Below are 27,047 nucleotides of genomic sequence, written 5' to 3'. Positions count from 1 at the left end.
GAACTGTACTTACCATAGGCTCTATTCAGAAAAAACATCACTGTGGGATTTAATAACATCAGAAGTTAGTAACAGAAGAAACATTATGAGAAAATAAAAAATAAATAAAATCTTCCACTCCATAAAGTGTACCCTGCCAACTGAAATCACTAGCATATTCTATATTAAATTTCAGTATAGGGAGAAAAAGGCACATAAAATTATTATTATTTTTGAGCTTTTAAAAATGAGTAGATTGTTGTCTTCTCTTTACCTGATAAGACCTGCATTCAGGGATCAGTTCTTCTGCAAATGATTATGGCTTCTGAAAAGATCAAAAGGCTGTTTTATCCACTGTGCTTTAGGTGTTAGACTAAAACTGCTGACCAACAGTACGCTAGTGGGAATGGAAAGATGGAGTTTTCAATTATAAATTAGTGAAAATTATTGTGGTATAGTGGATACACTTTTCTATGCAGAGTATTGTTATAGTGGGAAATTTATAGTCTCTGGTGAAAATGTAATACCTACTTACAGTGTTTCTCCCATCAAAAGACAACAAAATAAATGTCCTATAAGTGGAACAATGAACTTAAGTTTGGAACAAACATTTAAACATAAGCTAAAAAAATTATCATAGGGTTTAAAAGCTATAAACATCCAAACATATTACAAAGGAAGATTTTTAAAGGTTTAAAAATCAAGATAGGAGTAAATAAAACTACATAATGGATGTATGCAGTAAAATATACCCTGTTTTATTTTTGTAAGCTTTTGTATGGATGGAAGAGATGAAGAAGGAATTCATAACATCTTAGTGTTTGAAAAAGGATGAAGGCAATTTCCTACAGTGGTTTTGTATGAGACATGGTTTCTCCATGAAAAGTTTGGGTGCTTTTGAAATCATATTGTAGTGAAATATTTTTAAGCCAATCTGTTCATTTTAATTCATACCTAATGAGGACATCCCAATGTATTGCATGGTTATTTTTCTCCACTCTTGAACGTGTATGGGGATGAGGAAAACTCTTGAGAGAATATAACCAGAACTCTTATCAATTACCAGTAACCCCATTTAGGAGAAGAAAAACTCCTCTGACTACTATCAATTATTTAGACTTATGCTAATCATCGATGCACATATGATAAGTATTTTACTATTCCAGAAAAAGAGATCAGTAGAGATTAGAACTTTCAGGGAAGCCATCAAAGACAGTGGATATGATATAGCAGGCAAAAATTATATTATCACAAAAATAAGGCAAGAGTGAAAACACAAACATGGAAAAAAAATTGAAGAGTCTAGCCTTATCATTTCATTCCGTCCATTAAATCTGTGATTTAGGTAGTTATAAAGCATAGGGTTGTAAAGATCAATTATGTAACTTGTAAAGAAGGTGCCTACTTCCGCTTCCTTAAGTTTCCCAAGACCTCCCCAGCCATGCGGAACTGTAAGTCAATTAATCGTCTTTCCTTCATAAACTATTCAGTCTCACTAGTTCTTTATAGTGGTGTGAAAATGGACTAACACAGGTCATATGGCTTTTCCCCAGTTAATTAGTATTGACTATTATGTTGCTTGTCATAGATAAAGGTGTAAGATAAGACTGTTATATGAATAATCAGATGCCATGCTGTACTCATGAAATATAGAAGAAATACAAATTATTTTGAAGATTAATGTAACTTCGCAGGTTTATTTTATTTGACTGAATTATTGTGTTCTTTTGTTATTAATATTCAAAAGAAACAAGGGAGAATTCATCCAAGAGAGTTCATAAACCTGATGCTTTTAGTCCTCTACGTTTCTCAGAACTGTTTCAAAATAAAACAAATTTACTATGCAGGTAAAATCAAACTGTAGAAGGAAAATATAGGAGACAATAGGGTTAAGAACAAAAACACAGTTTCAAGTACTACTTCATATTGGTGAGAGCTTTAAAAGTAGAGGACGAACTGTTTCTCAAATATGCTTCCTGCTGTTATGATACACCCTGGGGGGATCCACGGGTCTTACAGATATCTTGGGAAATGGCTGAAAGCTCTTTACCTACTTTAATCTACAGACTCTACAGACTGTGTATTACTTAAATAATATGGTAGCTTTGATTTTGCTATTGTAACTGCATGATTTGATAGAAAAAAGAAAAAATAGTTTGTACTCTAAAATCTTAGATGGTGTGGTTTGACAAATTTCTGGTGTAAGTTTCTGCTTATTTCTTACTTGCTATGCACAATGGCTCTGTCTTGATTATAGGTTATATTCTAAGTAAATTGCTGGATTTGATTGTGTATTAGAAGCTTGTTCAATTTCAGGGTAACCAGTGTTTATACTAATTAATGACTAGCTTGCTTTAATCAGGAAGAGAATGCTGATGATTCTAGGAAGGGGAAATTGAAAACAACTGATGGTTCTATTATTTTCTCAACTTGATTAGAAGGACATTGGTTAATTCAAGTGTTATTATCAATTATTGAGAAATGAATTTGTTGTAGAAAACGAAGAAGAAAAACAGACATAAATGAAAAGTAAATATTTTCTCTCTTTTTCTCATATTTTCGTTTTAAATTGAAGTTATTTAATTTTTTATTTTTTTCTTAAATATGGAAAGGTCTGGGGCACTAGTAAGGTAGAGTACAAGAATTATGCTTTTATCGCCTATAAAAACAAAGTCACCTAGAAGTAACCACTCCACATACTGATTTTCCTAATAAAGGATTTTTTAAAAGCCTATGTGGAGAATCCACAGAAACAAAGGACAAGAGCTTGTGTTAGCACACAACTTTCTTTATTGCTCTCAAAGAGATGCCAAAATTACAGCTATCCTCAATTAGTGCTCCTCTGATGCTTTTGAAGAAGCATAAGAAAAATACATAAGCCATGACCATGAAAGGGACTACAAAACAGGTAATGCATTAAAATAAAATTAAATCATCTTAATGTTCTAGAAAATTATCCAAAAATTCTAAGGATTCTTTTCCTTCCATTTAAAATCTGCTTAGGCAAATTATGCATGGACAGAAGACATTTACAAATAAAGGCATTTTTTTTTTCACAATTTAGTGTCAGTGAAGGAGATAAACAGTTAAAAATGATGAATTTCCTAGAGATGTACTTGCCCCGTTGGAGATGAGAGCCACAGTTATTTTACTTCATGGCTGTAACTGGATTACTTGTTTTTGTTTGTAATTTATTAGTCACTAACTAGGTGCTGGCTATAAACTAATGAACAAAACCGAGTATTTTTCTGAAATTACTAAAGACAAACCTGTCCTTCAGTTTTAAAAAATCATTAATACTTATATTGTAATATTTAAAAACAAATACACCTTAATTCATTTAATTTAGTACAATTTTAATAGAAATCTGAATTGTATTTGTTTGTAAGCTTTACTCTTCATAGTTTTTAATATTCACTCTTCAAATTTGAAACAATTCATTAATTTTCTTTTTGTTGCTGATGAAGATGATATTAAACAGATGGCAAAATCTAAGGCATTTGATGTTTAAAAGGAAAGCAAAATTGCCCACATGACACCTGAACAACAAGAAAATGGTAGTCTAGCAATTGTTAAAAGGAGAGAAAATTGATTTTAACAATTACAAAACATTCCACTTGTCCCATAGTAGGAATTCAAAAAATGTCTTTGGAACTAAGCAATTATATTAAGTAGCAATTCTGATTGGTATTTCAAAAGTAAAAAAAAAAATTTAAGAAATATGTATTTGATCTTTTTATTTAAAAAATCAGTAAACATAGATCCCTTTGAAGAAAAAAAGCAGCACAGAAGAGTGACAGGTTAGTACAGCCAAATTAGACCATTTATTAGAAGGAAAAATTAGCAATGAATGACAAAACTGAAACATAAGAAACATGTAGAAAATTACATGTAGCATTTTGAATACAAATAAAGTTTCATACATAATATATTTTACATTTTAATGTCAAGTCTTCCAAGTTAATATGATTTTAAAATTTAAAGTTAATACATTTTTCATTTAATCAATCATTAATTTAATAATTCTTTAGCCATTACTAGATTCTTGAAAACTGCCAGTCTTGTGATACATATAATTCAAAGATCATTAGACATATTCCCTGGAATTAAAGAGATAATTATTTTAAAATACAAAGGAAAACATCATCAAGTAAAAAGGATAGACAACTGAGATAAACTGCGCAATTGTGGTGAATTGCATGAAAAATGGCCACATATTCTTTTTATTTCTGAATGTAGAACACTTTTCAATATAATATTGTAGCTCTTCCCATTAAGAGATGGGCAAAGTTATGCAATTTGTTTTGGCCAATATGACATTAACAAAAATGATTTAAAAAGCAGATTGATAAATTCTTACACATTGGGACTTTTGCTCTTTCAGTTCTTGGAACCCTAAGAGCACCATGTGAAAAACCCTGAGCTAACTTGCTGGAGCATGAAAGGCCATGTTTTCATCTCAAAAACCTAAAGAAAATGTGTTATATATACACAACAGAATACCATTCAGCCATTAAAAAAAGAATGAAATCATGCCTTGTGCAGAAACTTGGATGGAACTGGAGTTCATTATCTTAAGTGAAACAAGCCAGACATAGACAAATATCACAAGTTTTTACTCATAAGCGGGTGCTCAAAGAGGTTTATGCATTGACATAGAATGTGGAACAATAGGCAAAGAAAACTTAGAAGGATGACAAGGAGGGACTGTGATGGATGATGAGAAATTACTTGGTGGGTACAATTTATGTTATTTGGGTAATGGATACTGTGATTTTACCACTACACCTGTAACAAAATTGCACTTGTACTCCATAAATACAAAAATACATAAATACAAAAAGTGCCTTTCTTTCTTTTTTTTTTCTTTTCTTTTTTTTTTTTTTTTTGAGATGGAGACTCACTGTGTCACCCAGGCTGGAGTGCAGTGGCACCATCTTGGTTCACTGCAACCTCCACCTCCCAGGTTCAAGGGATTCTCCTGCCTCAGCCTCGCCTCCCGAGTAGCTGGGACTACAGGTGTGCGCCATCATGCCTGGCTAATTTTTGTGTTTTTAGTAGAGATGGGTTTTTACCATGTTGGAAAGGCTGGCCTTGAACTCCTGACCTCAGCTGATACACCCACCTCGGCCTCCCAAAGTGCTGGGATTACAGGCGTGAGTCACCATGCCCAACCAAAAATGCCTTTCAACCATAGGATATAATCAGCCAACTGTTAGATAACGTCTGAGCCTGACAGAAAGATCCACTAGGCAGGTCTAAACCATCAATAGTTGAGCCAAAAACTCCTGAAAAATAGTTTTTGGGATTAAACTTTGGATGGCTCGTTATATAACATAAAACAAAGTAGTTCAGAAATAATATAAGGTTTTTATGGAAACATCCATATTTTGCTTATAAATTTTATAGAATTAAGAGACAGAAGTGTTAGCTACTATAAAACTTATTCTTTTATTATATTTATAATGAATTTAGACTCAGAAAAGTGTCAGAAATATATCACTGTGTATGTATAACCTTCACCAGCTTATCATAGAGTTAATAACTTACATAAGCTAGTACGATGAGCAAAACCAGAAAATTAGAATTGGAACAAATACTATTAACTATAATAAATTTCCCCACTAATTCATTTTTTATATGTCTGGATTCAGCACTCCACACTGCATTCAGTGGCTCTGTCTCCTTAGACTCCTTCGACTGGTGACAGTTTTTCCATCTTTCCAGTCTTTCGTTGCAATGATACTTTTTGAAAGTGGTGACCATTTTGAAAATGTGTCTCACGCCTGTAATCCCAGCACTTAGGGAGGCCGAGGCTGGAGGATCGCATGTGCTCAGGAGCTCCAGACCACCCTGGACAACATGGTGAAACCCCCTCTCTACTAAAAATACGAAAATTAGCCAGGAGTGGTGGTGCACGCCTGTAGTTCCAGCTACTCTGGAGGCTGAAGCAGGAGAACGACTTGAGTCTGGGAGAAGGGAGGTTGCAGTGAGGCAAGTCTGCACGGTCACACTCCAGCCTGGGGGATGGAGTGAGACTGTCTCAAAAAAAAAAAAAAAAAAAAAGAAAGAAAGAAAAAAAAATGTGTCTCAATTTAGGTTTATCTAATCATTTTTTCATATTAGACTGAAGTTATGTATTTTCTGTAAAAACCCAGAAGTTATGATGAGGCCTACTTAGTGCATTTGTAAAGATTCCATGATGTGACTTTTTTTTTTGAAACCGAGTCTCGCTCTGCCGCCCGGGCTGGAGTACAATGGCACGATCTCGGCTCACTGCAAGCTCTGCCTCCCAGGTTCAAGCAATTCTCCTGCCTCAGCCTCCCGAGTAGCTGGGATAACAGGTGCCTGCCACCACGCCCGGCTAACTTTTATATTTTTATGGAGACAGGGTTTCACCATGTTGGCCAGGATGGTCTCCATCTCTTGACCTCGTGATCTGCCTGCCTTGGCCTCCCAAAGTGCTGGGATTACAGGCGTGAACCTTGTGGTACTGATTTGGAATACTAACTTAAGAGAGCTTCTTCCAGATTTCTCCACTTGTTAAACTTGTAGTAAAATAAAACTGTTAAATTTAAAATATGCCAGACGTTTAGTAGTTAAGTATATTTTATATGAGTGATTCTCTGTCAAATAAATCAGAGGATATCAAGTCGTCTAACATATATTGCAAAAGTTATAGTTTTAATGAGAAAATGTAGTCAGTAAAGCAATGTGTACTTAAAAAAAAAAATTACCTGTGGTGATATGATACTATGGCATTAAAACATTTAACATCTTGAGTACACCATTTTTCTTCTTATGATTGAAGAGGTGGGTTTTGGGCGTTTATTTTTTATGAAGAGTCATTACACAGTATTTAAAATTTTTAACAGTCAAGATTCAATAGATGAAGCTGTGGTGACAGAAAATTTCAACATCTCATTGTTAGGTAACAATGGTTCCCTGCTTTTTATTCATTATCACTCCACAAGAAAAAAATAAATTAAATTCTCCTCATTCATAATGTTTGTCTTAAAATCAGAATCGTTTATTTTCCTTTTACTTGCTATATTAGGAGCTGTTGGTTGTTAGTGTCTCTCCTCATGTGACTTATTCTAGGACCCGGGGGAAGGAGCAGCCTCTGCCAGTCACATACTGTAGTTGAAGGAGAAAGTAAGAAAGCTGGTAAATGCACTCAATGTCTCTTAAGCCCTATGCTTAGAAAGGGCTGTGGAGCAGGTTCACTGGGCACTGGTTACTGACTTGTTTGAGTTCAGTGAGACAGAACATACTTACATGCAACAAGTTACATAAAGTGGATTTATTACTTCAGGTAGGCAGCAAGGGACAACAAAATCCTAGGATTTATTGTGAGCTGGTTCCCCAGGACTCAGGCTAGCTGCCCAGGGCGAATAGAGTCTCACTTGGACGTGTCCTCACTTGTGGCAGCTAAAGGACTCCTAAAGGCAACCAAACCTGGGTTATATATCTCAGGGGAAACATGACCAGACCGGCTAAAGCACTGAAGGACCTCCTGTTTCTAGCAGAGAGAAGAACAGAACACGGGCTATTCTGAATAGTTCCCCTCTTAGCTCAGGATGTTGTATTCCCAGCGTATTCTTAGTTTTTCTTGAATATTACAGCAGGAAGGGAGAAAAAACTGGGTTGGTCTAAGGCTACCTTGAGAACGGTTTTTCACTGTATCTGTCACTTCAGCTTCTAGTTCATTGGTCAGAATAAATCAAATGAGCAAATATGATCTGATGGGATGGGGGGAGGTGGAATATTCCTCCCGTAGGAAGTCAATGCAAGTCATGACAATGACATGGGGCATGGAAGCTTATTACAAGGAAGTCAATGAGTGAATAGTGGAAAACAATAATGGAATTTACACAAGAGTGGAACACTAAAGCAGGCCACCCACATTTGATTTCTAGCCTATCCCTTTACTAGCTGGAGGAGCTTTAAAAAGCCATGTAGCTTTCTTATGATTGTTCTCCTCATATGCAGAATGGGAAAACAAAAAATGCTTACCTCATAGGGTTGTTTGGAGGATTAACTGAGTTCACATAAACAAAGTAAATAGAATACTTCCTTGAACATTTCATATGATATAATATATGTAAGTGTTAATTAGAGTGTTTATACATAAGTGTTTACTATATCACATGGACAGACACACACACACACACACACACACCCAAATACATGCACAACAAACAACTTTGCTGGTGATTAAACTAGCCTCTTTTAGCAATACTTTAAAATTCTCTCTCTTTTTTTTGTGTGTGTGTGTGAGACAGAGTCTCACTCTGTCACCCAGGCTAGAGTGCAATGGAACAATTTTGGCTCACTGCAACCTCCGCCTTCCAAGTTCAAGTGATTCTCCTGCCTCAGCCTCCCAAGTAGCTAGGACGACAACTGCGTATGCCACCACGCCTGCCTTATTTTTGTATTTTTAGTAGAGACGGGGTTTTGTCATGTTAGCCAGGCTGGTTTTGAACTTCTGGCCTCAAGTAATCTGCCTGCCTCAGCCTCCCAAAGTGTTGGGATTACAGGCCTGGCCTGAAATTCTGTCTTATTGAAGACTGTCCATTATATGCACTGAGTTTTAAACAAAGACTGATTTTTTTTCTCTGTTTCTGTCTTATCTAAGTTCCCACAAAGCCAGGGCTGTAGCAACTTTTAAAAGCTCTAAATTAATTTCCCAAGGTGTCATGGAGATATTGCTGTTTACAACAAAATTGCAAAACACAAACTTTGCAATATTTTTGTATGGCTCTATCAGAGTATTATGGCAAATTTAAAAACACATTTTAGAAACATAAGCTTTTATGGAAAGCAAAGCTTCTATTGCTTAATATGACACTGTTGAAACCTGAGTTTATTGCTCTGGCTCAGAACTCTCTTATGAACTCAATCAACTACCTATACACTTCCTCTTGGGTATCCACAGCCACCCCACACTAAATGCAACAAGTTTAAACTCATGATATTCTCCACAAAACTTGACTGTGATCCAATGATCCCTTTTTCACTAAAAGATAGAATCATTCTTCTAATTGTGCAAGCCAGAAACGTAAGAATCATGTTTTACATCACCCCTTTTTACCATCAGATTTATCTTTTTTCTAGACTCCATCATTATCTTCTTAACTGTATCTCAAGTCTATCCATCTCTCCATATTTGCCTACTAGGCCTAGCCATTTCATTTCTACCCTAGGTGGCTGCAATAGCTTAATAATTCATGTCCCCACATCTTTCTTCTCCATCTTATATCCTTGGACACATATGCACAACCATTTCAAACACTGCAGCCAATGAAATAGTTTAAAATGCATATTTAGCTGTTTGCCCTAACTTGAAGTTACTGTTAGCATGGCCAAAAAGACATGACCTACATCTCCACATTAATTTCTTATCATTATTCTTCCAACTCTATCTATGTGAACCACACCAACCCTGTTTACCTTACTACATGCACCAAGCCAGGCACAACAGCTACAGAAAACTTTGCCTGAATCATTTTTCCACCCCATTCATTGCTTCTATCGTCCTTAAATCTCAGTTTCATGAATTTCTCCTAAAGCCCCTCTAAGACCTGCATGATTGGGTCAAATATCTCATTGTCATTTTTCATATACCCAATTTTACTTTGTTTGATTATGTACTTAATACCTCACTCTACTATGAATTCGTAGCTGTGTAATTACAGGAGTTTGGCTCTGTTGCTGTTACTCATCTTTATTTCCCCAGTTCTAAGCATAGGAACTGACCTAGTAGGCATTTGATACATATCTAACTGCTCATTAATCATTATCTAAATCTCAAGAGTGTGGACTAATTTGAATTAGAAAATATATGCCAAAATAATTAATAAAGAGCTATATGTAGGTCCTTCATTATGAACGCAATTCATAATTGAGACTTACTTGAAAGTCATGAAATCAGTCATTCAATTTTAAAAGAAAATATAGCTGGAGTATATGAAAGGAATAGGCAGAAACAGGATACCTGGACTTATCTAAGCTACTTTATTTATTATTTCTTGCTCTGTTGATCTGAATAAGCAGCCTACTACTAAAGGTAGGAAAGAAAATTGCTGGAGCTGAGAGAGACCCAATACATCTACTACTTACGAAAATTAAAACCAGGTATAAGAGTTAAGATTTTTATTTTCAGGCATTAAACATTAAACACAATGTTTAATGATTATTCTATAAGGAAATTCTGGGTTTTGGGGATACATTAAACCAGTATCTTTACTATATATCTTTCTTTTTTGAGGATCTAGTTATTTGGTATCTGTGAAATATTTTAGCATGAAGAAAAATCTATGTCTGCTATACATTTTAGAAAAGTAAGTAGCACACAATTATTTTGTTAGCATTGTTTGTTAGATAGTTAATATGAACATTTTATCTGATTTCCACACTCAGCTCTACTCTGAGCTCACTAAAAATATAATTTTAGGTTTCTCCTCCTTAAGAGACCTTTTTACCTGCAGAAATATTTCATATCTTAAAAAAACGATTTAAGTCATTTATTCTCCGAGATGTAGCTGAAAATGTACTCAGATTTGATTGCTTGCCAAAATATGTGAGTTTTATTCTAACAGAAAAACATATAGACATGTTCCAAGAAAAGTATTAAAAAATATATGAGAATAATTTTTACAAGCTGTAGACTTCAATTTTTTAACCCCCCAAATGTGTTGAATTTGTGTGTTCTTTGGTAATAAAAATAGTCAAAGTCAGTAACCATACACCACATTGGGAATGTTACGTATTGCCTAAATGTGTCTATAAGAGCAAATAATACATTTATTTATACATAAAAATAGATGGTGAGACGTGTGTGATTTTAATTTAAAACTAGTTAAACAATACGATTACAGGAATATCGGATATGCAATTTTTAGAATGGATTATCCCACGAGGGCCTGCTGATGTTAGACATGATGGTAGGGGGTGGGGCGGCGAGCAAGTTACTGATGTCAGAGAGAATGCTGTCCGAATAAAGCAAACCATGCAACCAACTAAAATCTTACAGTGAAGAGCCCTTTTTGCATGGAGAGAGATAAAGTGCTTCTTCATACCTGTAGATTTGCACTCTAATATTAGCTAAATGGCTTTACCAAAGCATGGTGTTGGTCATTTGGAGACTTGCATGTGGGATGTCTCCATGAAATCCTAATATAATTCTCAACATTTTAAAGTATAAAAAGCACAATGTTTATTGACCAATATCCTCGGTTTAAGCTTTTACTCTGCTGCACATTACCATTGTGGTTTTGGAAAATTTCACTGCACAGCAATTTTTCTGTAAAGTGAAAAAATAAATTAGTCTACAATATACAGAATCACAGAAAAATAAATGATCTATGAAAACTATGAGAATATTTTAAATTAGAACACATAGCTGTTATTTTATTTTCACTATCATAATTTTTGTTTAATATAGCTATAGGATAAGTAACTAAATATGTATGTAAACACCCTAATGAGTGGAACAACAATACTTATTTTGATACAGATCCTGATTTTACATGCCTGAGTATAACTTTCATTTTTAAAAGACTGGTGTAATGAATTATAACAAATTATTAATAATTCCAAAAAGCATTCTGAAAATTATGAGAAACTGCTCAGGAAATAGTACAATCCCTGTCCCACAGTGGACAGTGAAGGTCAACCCCTCCCCAGCTTGTTTCCCCCTATGTTGTACAAAGAGTTAAATTACAGTTCTCAGAGGTGGAGAATCTAATTGGCTTGGGGAGTTAGTGTTAAGTCTGAGGCCAACGTTCCCTGCATTTGGCAGCTTCGATTGATCTTATGATTGCACATTTTGCAAAACGATTAAGTTAGAGAAATTACAGCTCTATACATGGAACTCTGCTAGAGAAAATAAATAAGCCAAATTACTATAATGAGTGCAAATATCAAGTCCACTGTTGTATTAATTCATTGTTATACTGAATAACCTAGAAAATGTATCGCTGTGAATAATCACAGTTTCCTTGGAGAGCAGTTTCTTCACTATTTTTACCTAATAGTCAAGAAAAAATGGCTTGTTGCTTACTTATTTTTGAATCTACGTTGTCCATAAAATTATAAGAATTAATGAATTGTGCATTTATATATACCACCAAATACTGAATTTTTATAAAAGATATATTTATTATACTGAAGAGCATATCACTGCCTAATGTTTTTCCAGAGGAATTTCTAGCAAATATAGATTCATTAGTTCACAACTGTGTGTGACATTTCAACTTTCAATGTCATAAATCAAATGGAAATATAATTAATATTCACTTTCAGATTGTAAGTATCCTTCATAAAACTTGATGACAGATTACCCATTTACCACTTGATTTATCTTGGCCTTATAATATTGATATAAGTCACTTAAAATTATCCTGGCATTTCAACATGTTAAAAAGTCAGCAAGCATTATTTTATTTGAGAAGCGATAAAGAAGAGCAATGTGGCCCTTTTTAATTTATTTCATAAGCAAGGCATCAATAATTGACTTATAGAGATACTTCTTCCTTGCGTCCTTTATCTAAATAAGTCACCATTAATGATTGACTTTTGTTGGAACTCTGTTAACTTTTCTTTAGTGTAGACTTGCTCCAAGGTATCAAAAATACTTAAAGATCCAATATGTAAGTTTTTACACATTGAAAACTTGGATATGTTGGTTTACACATTCCCACACTTGCCAATTTTTACAGCAGCTTATTAACTATTTTTAGCTAGTCATCAAGAAAAGTGGCTGCTGTTTACTCATTTTGGAATTGACATTGTCGGACATTTATTTCAACTCTTTTAGCCATTTGTTCTCTATATTTTCTTCTTCATTATTTCCCTGGCATTGGATTTCTGAAAACTAGTATTTATGATATGAATGAATAAACTAAAATATTGACATTTATTTATGAAATAATTATAAAATCAATAAAACAAGTTCTGTCTTCATAATTACACGTTGATCAATTAGAATTAGATTTCTTTTCGTTAGAGTGACAGGGAACAAATTGTTTAAGAATGTGCGAAGTGAATAGCTATCCAAACTGTGATTAAAAATAGAATACTGGGATTACACACACAACTGATAACGCTGATGGAGAAAAATTGGGTTGGCTATTCTTTGAAGATCCCTAAAAGCAATATTCTAAGACTCTCAGTTCCGTTAATAACTTTTATGTCTAAATTTTATTTATTCTCTAACTCATTCCATAAAATTCAATGTATTTTACTTTTTTCCCCTAAAACAATACATTTATATATTATGACAGCTCCATGATAGATGCTGTTTCAAGATTGGTTTCTGTCTTATACTGCTATACAAACCAAAAAGCATTGAAAGCAAATACCCTACACATGGGTTAAGTGCATCATGACGTTTATTTTTCACAATTATTCAAATACTTGGTGGAGCTTATAAAAAATTTAGGATATTAGTTTTGACAAACAATAACATTTTAAACTTTTATTTTCTTACAGAAGCAACAAAACACAGGAAGTGCCTTATTGTTTAATTTTTTCACACATTTGACATTTAACATTGACACAATAGCCCAATTAAATTGTACTTTGAATCAGCAGTAATATACGTACCATTTTAGAAAAATATTTGGAGAAATAGAAAAACTTCGTGGTCAATGAGCAGATGGAACCTCCTTATTCAGGAAGGGAGATGAGGACAGGATGCCCATATGACCACATGCAGAAAAAACATCTATGTATTCCGCAATCAATGATTCTTATCAAAAGACTATGCTATTGTAAAGAATGAGAATCGTTAGAAATAAATTGCTTCTTGTTGCAGAGTTGAAAATTAGTTTCCAAATAGAAAATGTAACCAGCTTGTCTTAGGACAAAAATTACATTATCACATTTTTATTTTTACAGTGCTTTGGGAGGAGGTGGCAGGAGGATTGACAGTTGTCACCATTTCCTAGAAGAAAGTACTGTGGGAATGTGTGTTGACCTCAACTACTTCGAATGACAAAATCTACAATTTTAATGGCTTACGATTATTGTTATGTCCATGGAATATGGATGATTGAATTCTTCTTTCCCCTCTCTGATCATCACTATTTTAATTACTATTCCATTGCTACTACTACTACCTCCTAACTTACTAAAGATAGGATGATCAATTCTGGACCTGTGTCATATATTGGCAATTACGTGTTTGATAAGATGTGAAGAGTAATGGGAAAAATCTCAGCTGTCTAAAATAGTGTTTTTGAATTCAGATTTCAAAACTTTTACATTTTATTAAATAAATCCATTTGTTTCTTCTCCCTTGGTATTTTTAAATGTACATATTACTGAGAGAGTAAGTTCATATACAACAGGACCCTGGATACTCCGGACAAAGGTTTCGCAGAGATAAGTAGAAGGATTAAAAAAAAATGGCTTCTCCACTTAAATTTACTTGTTTTTTTTTTTCCTGCCATTTTTCCCTGCACCAAATAATACAATTAAAAATTTACTTTTTAAGGTTATATGCAGTGACTTACACCTGTAGTCTTAGAAATTTGGGAGGACGAGGTGGAAGGATCACTTGAGTCCAGGAGTTCGAGACCAGTACATAGTGAAATTCCATCTCTCCAAAAAAAAAAAAATTAAGCATGGTGGCAGCTTCACCTGTAATCTGTAATCCTGGCTACTTGGGAGGGTGAGGCAGGAAAATCACTTGAATCCAGGAGGCAGAGGTTGCAGTGAGCCAAGACTGCACCAGCGCATTCCAGCCTGGCGGACAGAGCGAGACTCTGTCTCAAAAACAACTTACTTTTTAAAAATACTAATGTTGCCAATTATAAAATACTTATATAAACAGAAAAAACCTTGAAAATGTAAGTATCGATACTTGAAAACAGAAATATCAAAACCAAGAGTTATACAACAGTGACAATTTTGTGAGAGAAACTTTTCCAATTGGTGTCCAATTTTGTAGGTTGAAGAATTTCATTAATCAAAAAAAACAAAAACAAAAACAAAAAAAACCAAAAAACATTTCAAACTCTGGATGCATTAAACTAACTCCCAATGTCATGATTTTGACCTTTCTCAGTAACTGTTGCTACCTACTCCTCCTTTCTGAATCTGAGAAAAATGCTTGTATTTTTCTCTCCATATTTTCATCTTCAACCATAGGAAAATATAGCATTGTAAAAGCAAACCCATAATCCCGAGGCACTCCAGAAGCTCATTCAGTTCTGTTTTCCTTTGGCCCTGAGATTTCCCCACTCACTTTCAGGAATAAACAGCTTCAGAATGCAATCTTTATAGCTTTAATAGCTCCTGGCATTCACAGTCTCTCAAGCTCAAACCACTCTTTAAACTCTCCTTGTTCAAACACTTGAGGCTTCTGGATTCAGTCACTCAGTGCTCTAAAGTCTCCCGGGTTTTCCGCTTCCTTTTCTCCCCTGGTTTCTTTTCTTCTTAACTGTATACAATTGAACCTGCTTTGTGTCAATCTTATGAGCAAAATGAGGCACTTGAAACATTTTCAGTTTCGTTTTACAATATATGATCTGCTTACACATTTTTCACAAAAGACATTCATTTGTGTTAACACCAACTTTAAGATATCTGTATAGGATATTTTATGTTATCCTATATATCCTAAATTAGTGAAAATGTTTATTTGGTAAAGGCAGCTGAGAGTTTACGTGTGAAGTTTCCTTTATATTGTTCTCAAAGGACACAGATTTTCTGGAAGATAATTCTGTTAAAGCAACAATTTAAAGTGGAAATGGATTAAATGTTTCCTTAAGTCGTTCTAGAGCTATGTGATCCAATATGATATCAACTAGCCACATATGGCTATTGAAAATTTGAAATATTGTTAATACTAATTGAGATGTGCTGCAGATATGCAATACACACTGATATGCAAGCTTTAATATGAAAAATAATGTAAAATATTTCATCGATAATTTTGGCAGTGATTACAATGGAAATAATACTTGTATCTATTGAAGTAAAAATATATTATATTTAATTTCATCTTGTACTTTTTATATTTTAATGACTACCAGAAAATTAAAAATTTGTTAGAGTGGCTTGCATTTATTATTTGTTATAATTCTATTGGACAACATTTTTCTTTCTTTTCTTTCTTCCTTTCTTTTTTTCTTTTTCTTTTCTTTTCTTTTTTTTTTAATTTTTGAGATGGACTCTCTTACCCAGGCTAGAGTGCAGTGGCACCATGTTGGCTTACTGCAACCTCCACCTCCTGTGTACAAGTGTTTCTCCTGCCTCAGCCTCCCAAGTAGCTGGCAGGTACATGCCATCAGGCCTGGCTAATGTTTGTATTTTTAGTAAAGATGGGGTTTCTCCATTTTGGCCAGGCTGGTCTCGAACTCCTGACCTCAGGTGACTCACCCGCTTCGGCCTCCCAAAGTGCTGGGATTTCAGGTGGGAGCCACCATGCCTGGCCAATTGGACAATAGTGGTAGAGAATTAAAACATGGCGTTTTGTGGGTGTAGTGGTGGCCGCCTGTAATCCCAACTACTTGGGAGGCTGAGGCAGGAGAATCACTTGAACCGGGAGTGGAGGTTGCAATGAGCTGAGATCATGCCATTGCACTCCAGCCTGGGTAACAGGAGCAAAACTCTGTTAAAAAAAAAAAAAAATCATGGCCTTTTGCCAGGGTAAGCTAACTAAATTATTTGAGCTATTTTTGAATAAATGAATGATGAATACAAACATGTACACATATAAATATGTGTAATTCCCATGTATATCCATATTTATACATAACTCCTATGGATTCCCACCCTCAAAATTCTGACCCTCAATGTGATGGTATTTTGAGATGGAGCTTTTGAGAAGTAATTTGGGTTAGATGAGGTCATTGAGAGTAGAGCTCTGGTTTGACAGAATTAATATCTTTAGAAAAAGAGACATCAGAGAGCTCTATCCTATTCTGCCATGTGAGACACAGCGAAAAGACCACGGTCTATAAATCAAGAAGAAAGCCCTCACCAGGAACCCAAATGGTATGCATCTTGACTCAGGACTTTCCATCCTTGAGAACTGTGATAAATACATATCTATTCTTTAAGTCACCCAGTCTGCAATGTTTTGTTTTTGTAGTCTAAGACAATAAACACATACACATATGTACATTTATACATATACTTAGATCTAATTTATAGATGCATGTATAGACACACAAACACACAAATACACACACATATTCTTAAAATAGGATTATTAAGCAATTGCTTGAGGATTTTTGTGCTTACGTGCTTCTCTTCTCTTTGCTAAAGCACAATTGTTCTAATTTTGACGCTGCTCTATGAGGCATGTCAGTGGTGTTTTTTATTTTTATTTTTTCTCTGAAAACTAAAGATGTAGAAAGGTTAATATGATGACAGGGGCAGGAGTTAATTTTTTGATGTTTTCTCATTGTATGTTTAGAAAATACTTATCTAAATTCACTTTGTTGCTTGAAAGAAATTGGAATTGCCTCAATAAACTTTGAGATTATGACTCGTTGCTATTCTAGGAATAAAGTCATGCATTTTAATATGGATTATGTATTTGAGAGCATGAGCATGAAACGTTTTTGTCATATGCAGATCATAATCAGAAAACCCTTTAGAAGTGCGGATAAGTTTCACCCAGAAAAAGCATTGATAAGTCATACTTTTTTTGTGTGGTTTGTAAGCTATTGTACCAGCGTTTTAGCAAAGAAAATATGTTTCTTCCCAACGGTTTTATTGCTGCATTTCAATCTTACATTCTACTCATCAAAATTCTCTATACTAGTTTTATCAAAGTCTGTGAAATGTACGGGTACAAAGCGAACAGTTGCTGATCGATTTTTTTAATCAAGGTTTTTTCCCCGAAAACATCACATTTTACTTTTTCTTAATGTCTAATAGTTCTGATGTTCTTCTATAGTCATTTATCAAGCACAATTCTCAGTTTTTAGAGAGTAAGTTTTATATAAACTTAGTGACTTACTGTTATGAAAAATACTGTCATGATCTAGTGGAGACTCTAGGAAACAATAAAAGAGCAATGAGAAACAATTGAAGGAGAACCAGACAATGATTTAAAAGAAGATACTGATTTTGACTATATTTGACTATATTTAATATATTATTTAATATAAGTGCAAACACATCCAGGTATTGGGAAATCCATATTAATAGAATGATATACAAGTAGAGAGATAATGAATATAGAACAATTTTACAATTTTTAAAGCAAGGAACTATTGTTACTGATATAACTGAAATTTAAAGATATGTATACAATTAATTGTCTACTCAAAAAAAGAGTTACAGTTTACCCAAGTAAATTTTACTCCTTTGGGAGGCATCTGGGTAATGATAATAATAAAAGCCTTCTACATGACAGAATCTGACTTTAATCCTTATTTCGTACGTGATCCTGAGGACATCACTACTCTAAGATCTCAATCTCTTAATCCATCAAAAGAAGATAATTATAATTGTCCTACTGAGGGATCTCATGTTACTCAGGAAAACAAAAGCTGTTTGGAAAGTGTTGGTAAAATACTAATATATGTTCTTGCAATTTAAAGCAAGTTGAAATTTTCTAGAATTCGTAACTAGTCTGCAAAGTAATGGAGATCAGTGTGCTCATGTGAGGCCTAGTGATTGAAGGAGGATTCATGTAGGAGCTGTACCTGTGTAGTGTGGAAGGAGCGCGGTGGCAGATGTACCTAGAGACTTCACAGAATAGAAATGCTGTATCCTATTTGCCACAGATTATGGATAAGAGAAGATTACATTTGTCCTAAAATTCAATGAAAATGCTGATTCTCAGCATCTATGTTTAAATTACAGAATTCATCACTACATATATATAGTATATATGTCTACATATACACCCACGTGGGAGGACATCATCCAATCATTTGAGGGCCCAGATAGAACAAAATTATTTTTGTTTTTTCTTTGATTATTTTATGTTTATTTGAGACAGTCTCTCTCACTCTGTCACCCAGGTTGGAGTGCAGTGGCAGGATCACGGCTTACTACAGGCTCAGGTCATCCCCCCACCTCAGCCTCTGAGTAGCTGGGACTACAGGCACATGCCATCACAGCCCACTTATATATTTTATTCTATTTTATTTTATTTTATTTTTTAAATCTTATTTATTTTTTGTATAGATGGGGTTTGTCCATATTGTCAGGCTGGTCTCCAACTGCTGAGCTCAAGCAATCCACCTGCAGCAGCCTCCTGAAGTTCTGGGATTACTGGTGTAAGCTATTACACTTGGCCCAAATTCTCTTGTTCTTCTTGACATCCATCTTCTCCTGTCTGACATTGGCTCCTCTGGTTTTCAGGCCTTGGGACTCAGAATGAGTTACACCGCTGGCTTTCCTGGGTCTTGAGCTTGTGGAAGGCATATCTGGAGACTTCTCAGCCTCCAGAATCAGGTGAGCCAATTCTCACAGTAAGTCTCCTCTTACATATCTATCTACATAGTGTTGCTTCTATCTGTGTGGAGAACCCTAACTAATAAAACTAGGGAGACATTTAAAGTGTGTAAACATCTCTGATAGGTTCAAAAGTAGACCTAAAAAAGGTGGGTACAGAAAATCTTTCTGACTGTAACAGACACTAAAGATTGGAGAATAAAAAAAAAAAATGGAAGAGAATGGGAATGAATAGACAAAAATTATAAGCTTCACAGCAAGTAATTTATGGTTACAATGATGTTCTGTGCATATTAAACACACAGAAGCATTCAGGATGAAGTAGATGAGGAAGACACTGAAGAATGACTACTAAGGAAGTTATCACCAAATTATGCGTCCGAAAGAATTTACAAGGAGAAAATGACTGGGCTTTAGGAGAAGGAATATTGAAACAATAACACAACAAAAACAAAACTCTCAATCTTCTCCCTGGTGATCTATAGTACGCATGTAAACACAATCATATATATTTGTAATCATTTGACACATTTTTTAAAAGCTGGTTTCAAAGCTTTGAATGCTTTACAAAGAGTAAGCTTTTGTTGTACTTTCAGAATATTATGAATACGTTAGAGTTTTATGTTTTCTGGAATAGAAGTGATATTGAGATGCAATTATGTCAAAACATTAAAAGAAGGTATTTTGGCACTTGGCAGTTGATGTAACGATAGTACATATTTTGCATTAAAATTTTTGAGTATTTTCACTGAGTAAATAAATGTATATGCTTATATATTATTTTCAGTTTTTAGAACCATTTCTTATTAAAATGAATAATAAAAACTAATTCATTATGTTTCCTTTTATCAAAGGATGAAAGTTAGCTAGCATGATTTGATCCTGGATGAGTTTGAAATAGTTTTGCTCTAAAAACATTAACATACATTCACATGAAGGGAATACTGTTTTACAAATAGAAGGAGTTTATAAAATTTTACAGAAAGAAAAAAAAAATCCATCATTTCTTACCACAGACCATCCCCCTTTTTTGTACTTGAAACAAATTGCAGTATTTCCTCAGTTATTGAGCTTTTCATAAAGTATAATCAGTAACTGGCTGCATTTGTGCAGCCCCTTAGAGTCAAACACTGTCAAACTCTGAGTACCATGGGTGCATTTTGACCACATACAACAGGAAGTTTGACTCTGCTGTGTGTAAGACATGCTTCTCTTGTTCAGGCTGCAACAGTGACATGACCTTGTTTTTCCTTTCAGAAGCTCTATCATGTGCACGATGATGCCAATAGAGGAAACATAGTGTGGCAAAGTGTATGGTCAGGGGCAAAGGATCCTGAGCTCAAATGTAGGGAACTACTGTAACAAAGAGAAACATAATTAGGGCTAAGAACTCAATAGAAAGCCGGGAATTTGTAAGGCACCTTGGAGGGGTGCTAAGGCTCTGTGAATAAATACAATTAAAGTAATTTACACTTTAAGTCAGTGAATGCTGGATATTGGTAGTACTTAGTGGGCTAGAATTATATACCTTCTGTGTGTGGCTTCCCTGTAATTGTACATTGTTTGGGGATTTTAAAGGAAGTATATAGACGTGCTGATATGATTTGTTATAAACATATAAAATAACACAGGTTAACAGTGATTCCTAGATTAAAACAGATTTCAATGTATATAACTTTAAGAATATATATACAGACATGCTAGTGGTCACACCAGAAATGTCTGAAAACCTTTCCTAACTGAATTCAGTGATGGTTTTAAATATTCTATTCTTATAATTAAGAAGAATATATTGCACATAGAACAGAAAAAAGTAAAGTTTATTTTTTAATAGTTCAGTTGTCAGCATTCAAACATTTTGATGCTTTTCTTTGTTAATGGGGTTAGAATTGTGTCCCATGCATAATTGTGGAAGCATGAATTATGTCATTTTATAACAAAAGATTAATGAGACCTGTCAACTTCCTTTCCTAAGTAAACCTGCTATTTTTTAGAATACTTGGAAAAATATATCTGATATTTGCCAAATATTTTACTTTTCCATCTTCAGATTAAGTAATATATGTGGTTGAAACAATATTGCTAAAAGTTTTGATAATTTTCTCCCCTTCCTTCTGAGGATTTTTTAGAACACTAAGAATCTATGGTTGAATTAAAATTGACAAAACTTTGCCTTATAAAGCTAAAGCATTACTGTTTAGGGCATAAAAATAATATAAAGTTCAATATGTTAACTAGTTGATAAACATTCATTTTGCAAAAACAGGTATACATTTGTCTAAAGCTCTCAATTATATAATATGCCTCAAGCACAGACCCATCAAAATAATTTATGTAAATCTCTTTTTTTCCTTAATTTATGAAGGACTACAAGAAATCAATTAGTAATGTTAAAATTTATAAAGAACTAGGGAATACACCAAACATACATGTAGCAGCACAAAAGTAGTTCACCATCAAAATTATTAAAAAGAAATAAAAATAGATACAATTACTCTATAACAAATTTATTATTCATTTGGACATCCCAGGCACTGTAATATTCCAAAATGGTTATCAACTTATAAACCACTACTAAGTAATAATAACCATAGGTCTAATATGATTTGGATTTGTGTCCATACCCAAATATTATGTCAAATTTCAATCCTCAGTGTTGGAGGAGGGGCCTGATGGGAGGTGACTGGATCATGAGGGCAGATTTCCTCCTCGCTGTTGTCGTGATAGTGAGTGAGTTCTCAGGAGATATGGTTGTTAAACGTGTGTAACACCTCACCCTTCCCTCTCTTCCTCCTACTCTGGCCATGTAAGACGTGCCTGCTTCCCCTTCACCTTCTGCTATGATTAAAAGTTTCCTGAAGACTCCTCAGCCATGCTACTTGTACAGCCTGCAGAACCATGACTCAATAAAACATCTTTTCTTTCTTCATAAATTACCTAGTCTAAAGAAGTTCTTTAGGCTGGGCGTGGTGGTTCACCCCTGTAATCCCAGCACTTTGGGAGGCCGAGGCGGGCGGATCACAAAGTCAAGAGATTGAGTCCATCCTGGCCAACAAGGTGAAACCCCGTCTCTCCTAAAAATACAAAAACTACCTGGATGTGGTGGCACGTGCATGTAATCGCAGCTAGGTAGGTAGGCAGGTAGATAGATATAGATAGATTATTGAAATATGTAAATATAGCTACATAGAAATACATGTAGATTTAGATATAGATATACTGTAGTAGACAGAGTGAGGGGAAATTATCTTGAGCCATCAGAGTCGCCCCTGTTTCCAGGCTACATTTCAGGCTTGTTGTAGACTACTTATTTACTTGGTTTGTTCCAGTTCCTTGGCAATAGTATTTCAGGGGTTTCATCTGAAACATGACATATTTAACAGGTCTCTTTCTTTCCTTGGCAAAATTTAAGCTTCATTATTTTCTTTGTTTTCTCGACACCTTAACCATGCTGACAGTTCTGTTTAGATATTTAGCCTCTTTCCCTTTACTTAGTTTCTCAGACACTTCCTTTTCAGCAGCTTAGTAATGGGCATCAGCCTCAACAAAAAAGTGGAGCAAATTTTGCATTCCACTTCCTGGCTGTTCCTTTCCATTGAAATACCGATCCTTCCACTGACTGGCTTAAATAGCTCTGAACAACTGTGTGCGTCCTTCCACTCTGGAGAGACTGACAAAGGAGTTGTACCCCAGCTCTTTCCTATTATGTCTCCCAGTACTTACACACTGGCACATTCATGGAGCAGAAAACTGGCAGAGCTTGTCAGGTATACACCAATCGCATTCACCACCTGTCTCACAACTGTCTTGATGATTGCTCTTGGATTTTTTTTTTTCTCCTTAGTATATTATCCACGTTTTATAATTTTTCTCAGAGGGAGGCTTTGTCTTCATCAAGCTACCCCTTTATATCTAATAGCAGAACCCAGATTTAAATTATATATGATTACTTTCCAGAGAAAACAGGCTTTAGAAAATAAGCATCTGGATTAGTTACAAAAATGAACCATCTTTTTCTTTTTTCTAATTCACTAGGAAAATGTAATACCTTCATCAACCCTTTTCTGCGTTAAGTCAGCGAAGGCATGACCTTCTCAGAGGCAGTACTTTCAATCGGATATCTCTATAATTTTATCCTTTGTTCCTTTACATAAGACTTCTACCTACTTCTTCTTGGGAGAAATATTTGTTACCACTTTCTTTTTTTCTATCCATTGGAAATAATTTTTTTTTTTTTTTTTGACAGAATCTCCTTCTGTCACCAGGCTTAAGTACAGTGGTGCAATCTCGGCTCACTGCAACCTCCACCTCCTGGGTTCAAGTGATTCTCCTGCCTCAGCCTCTCGAGTAGCTGGGATTACGGCACATGCCACCACATCCAGGTGATTTTTGTATTTTTAGGAGACATGAGATTTCACCATGTTGGTCAGGATGGTCTCGATCTCTTGACCTCATGATCCACCCACCTCAGCCTCCCAAAGTGCTGGGATTACAGCGCCCAGCCAGAAATAAGCTTTTTTTCCACTCAGTTTTAAAAATCAGTTTACATAGTTACTTTGTTAGGTTGTGTGGCATAAAAATCCATTAACCCTTAAAAAATCATGAATTGTGGATTGGCTTTTCATTGAAATAGCTCATAATTTCTACATGGGTCATGAAACGAGAACTGAAATTTGCTCACAGCCATATGGAAATAAAATCAAAGTCATATATCAATGGAATCACCATGTCCCTAATTTCTGAGAAATATTACTAACAGAGCTAAGCCTTTTGTTTTGCAGTTTATAGCTACCTGGGAAAAATACATTCCCATATTTTTCTCAGGCAAAACTTGTCACAACTTAAGACTACAGTAAAAATTATCCCATGGCACTCTTTTTTCCCACATTTTAAAATCGTTTTATTTTTCCACGAACACACATTATTTTAAGTAAACGCATATAGTTATGTCACATGCTATTTTTAGATATGCACTTTCTTCTTTCATTCTTTTGCTTATGTCCTATTTTTATGTTTTTTTAAACTTCATTTTGCCATTATCATTCATCCGACCATACAGAACAAATAAGAAGATATGTTTCTGCGTGTGTTATATGCAAACATAAACATATGGACACGTAGTCATCCCTGAGGATATTTTTGAAGCTTATTTTTCAAAAACTGGATGACATTACCAATGTGTTTCTTATTTTCTTTAGAGGTTAGACGTGGTCAGAAGTTACATCAGTTTTGTGAGGTCTAAACCTAGACCCTAGAACAGGGTCTAAACAATTCTTTCTGATAGAGTTCTTGCCATGATGTGACTTCTGCACTGCTCCATGTGATAGCACTAGCCACTCGTGGCTACTGAGCATCTGGAAAGTAGCTAGTGCTACTGAGGAGCTAATTCCTTTTCTAAAAATTTTATTTGGTTTTAATCATTACAATTCAAATCCAAACAATTATATATAGTTATAGGCTACAACAATGTACAGTGTAACTCTCGGCCATGTGTCCGATAAATGTACATTAAGTACATAAATACATTTTGTTATTTTGATTGCTTTATGGAGTTAGCTATGCGTATGCTTAAAAAAAACCCTTCCTTTGTCTTTTATGCATTCATTTTCTTAAAGATTATATAATGTTCTAGTTTTTAATTCTCCCATAATTTTATTGCTTCATTCATTTTTTTGCTGGACATTTGCCTTGTTTAGTGGAGCATTTATTTCTGTGGAATAAATTCCCAGGAATTGGGTTATAACTAGATATATTTTTATTTTAATAGATATCAGAACTGTTGGACAGGTTTTTTTAAAGACATAATACTTCTGAAATATGACATTTATACTAGCAATAAATGCTAGTGATATATGTTCTCATTCTAAATGTTTATCTACTAGGGATACGATAGTAATTAACTGTAATTTTATTTCCATGTCCATAACTACTAAAGAGATTGATTATGTTTACATATGCTTTTAAACATGTAAACTTGCTCATATGTGAATTCTCTATTGTACAGCTTGCTAACTCCTTGTCAATGTGTAAATTCTTTGGGTTATATATATATATATATATCTACACACACATAATTATACGTAATATTTTATATAAAGTGACACCTATTTATAAATCATCTCTTCTGTTTCACTACTTTAATTATTGTGTTTCTATTCCAATAAAATGCTGACTTGATTACAATGTCTTTGGCTTGAATATGCACTTTCTTGGATCATTAGTCTTTTCTCATTTATACAGGTGGTAGATATCTCTTTTCCCATAAAAAAAATCAGTTCATTTTGTCCAATTAAAAAAGTACTGATACTATTGTAATTAAATTTAATTTTTAAAATTGTTTTTATATTTGAAATATTAATTTTGAGTTATATTTTTATTCATTTCAGCATTTAAAAGTCATATTTTTTCCATTTTTTGATAATTTGTTTTATGCCACTTTTATATTTCAAACGAACGCATCTTTTTGCCTCGAATTTCATGGTTTGTTCAACCCTTAACCAGCTAAAATTTACAGCTAATTGTTTTAATCACTCTAATGTATTTAATTTCCTGTCTATAACTGTCCTGCCATTATCTCACTTCATCCTTGTCCTTGGCATGAGCTCAAGCCTGATTACATCTGACTCTCCGCATACTCTGAATCTGTACTACCACTTTTGACTGTATCTGGAGAAAAAAGACATTCATAATTATGGTCTTCTGTATAAATTTTATCATATCCTATGAATAGCAAGAAGACTTTTCCATTCTCAGGTTATCCTACAACATATTTTTGTTTATTGTCCTGATTTCATCCTTGCAACATCTTCCCATTTTACTAAGAGTAAAATGAGTCTAGAGTTCTTACAACAGCCTCATCTCCTTACACTCTCCCTGTTATATATTGCTTCAGAAATGCTGGCCTCCTTGTTCCTCAGACACAACACACCCTGCATACCTGGTTTTCTGTCATGGCTGAATAATATCCACGAAGATACATGCTGAAAATTGTCTCAGCTACTTTAATGTTCTACAGACATCACTTTCTCAATGATACCTTATCATGATACTGAGTTTTAAAAATGTATTTGTTGAGAATTTTTTATTCGTAAATAGTTAAATAATTTTAATAAGTGATGTCTTAGCATCTTTTGGTGCTATTCTATTACTAATGTATTTCTAATTTTTATAATAAATGTGATACATTAGACCACATTTACAAGGAAGAAATAGACAAATTTAGAAATGACAAAGGAGATATGATGACATCCTTTGACTGAATTAGACTTGCATGCAATCAGATGGCAAAATAGTAAAATTCTAGGATGAATTGAATCAACTCATTAAAATAAACATTTCCGAAATAAATTCAAAAGTTGTATGAAATACTACAATTTTAATTGTTTTCTTAATTTAAAAAAATTCCCTTAATTTATATTGTCTTTTTGATCTGAGAATTGGCCACTATATATTTTTCAATTTCTAAGTAGTTTAGACTTCCATTGTTAACATATATTTTTCTAATTATGATTATGATTACATGACACAGCAGAAAATATCTTAAAGTTAAATATTTTGCTTGTTTTCTTTTTTGGCCAAATACATAATTGACTTTTACAAATAGTTGATGGAGAGTGAGAAGCATTTTCTTGTTTTTTGAC

Source organism: Papio anubis, chromosome 4 (genome assembly GCF_008728515.1).
Source record: "Papio anubis isolate 15944 chromosome 4, Panubis1.0, whole genome shotgun sequence".
NCBI classification, from domain to species: Eukaryota; Metazoa; Chordata; class Mammalia; order Primates; family Cercopithecidae; genus Papio; species Papio anubis.
The sequence above is the reverse complement of the archived record's forward strand: the minus strand, read 5'-3'. Positions refer to the sequence as shown.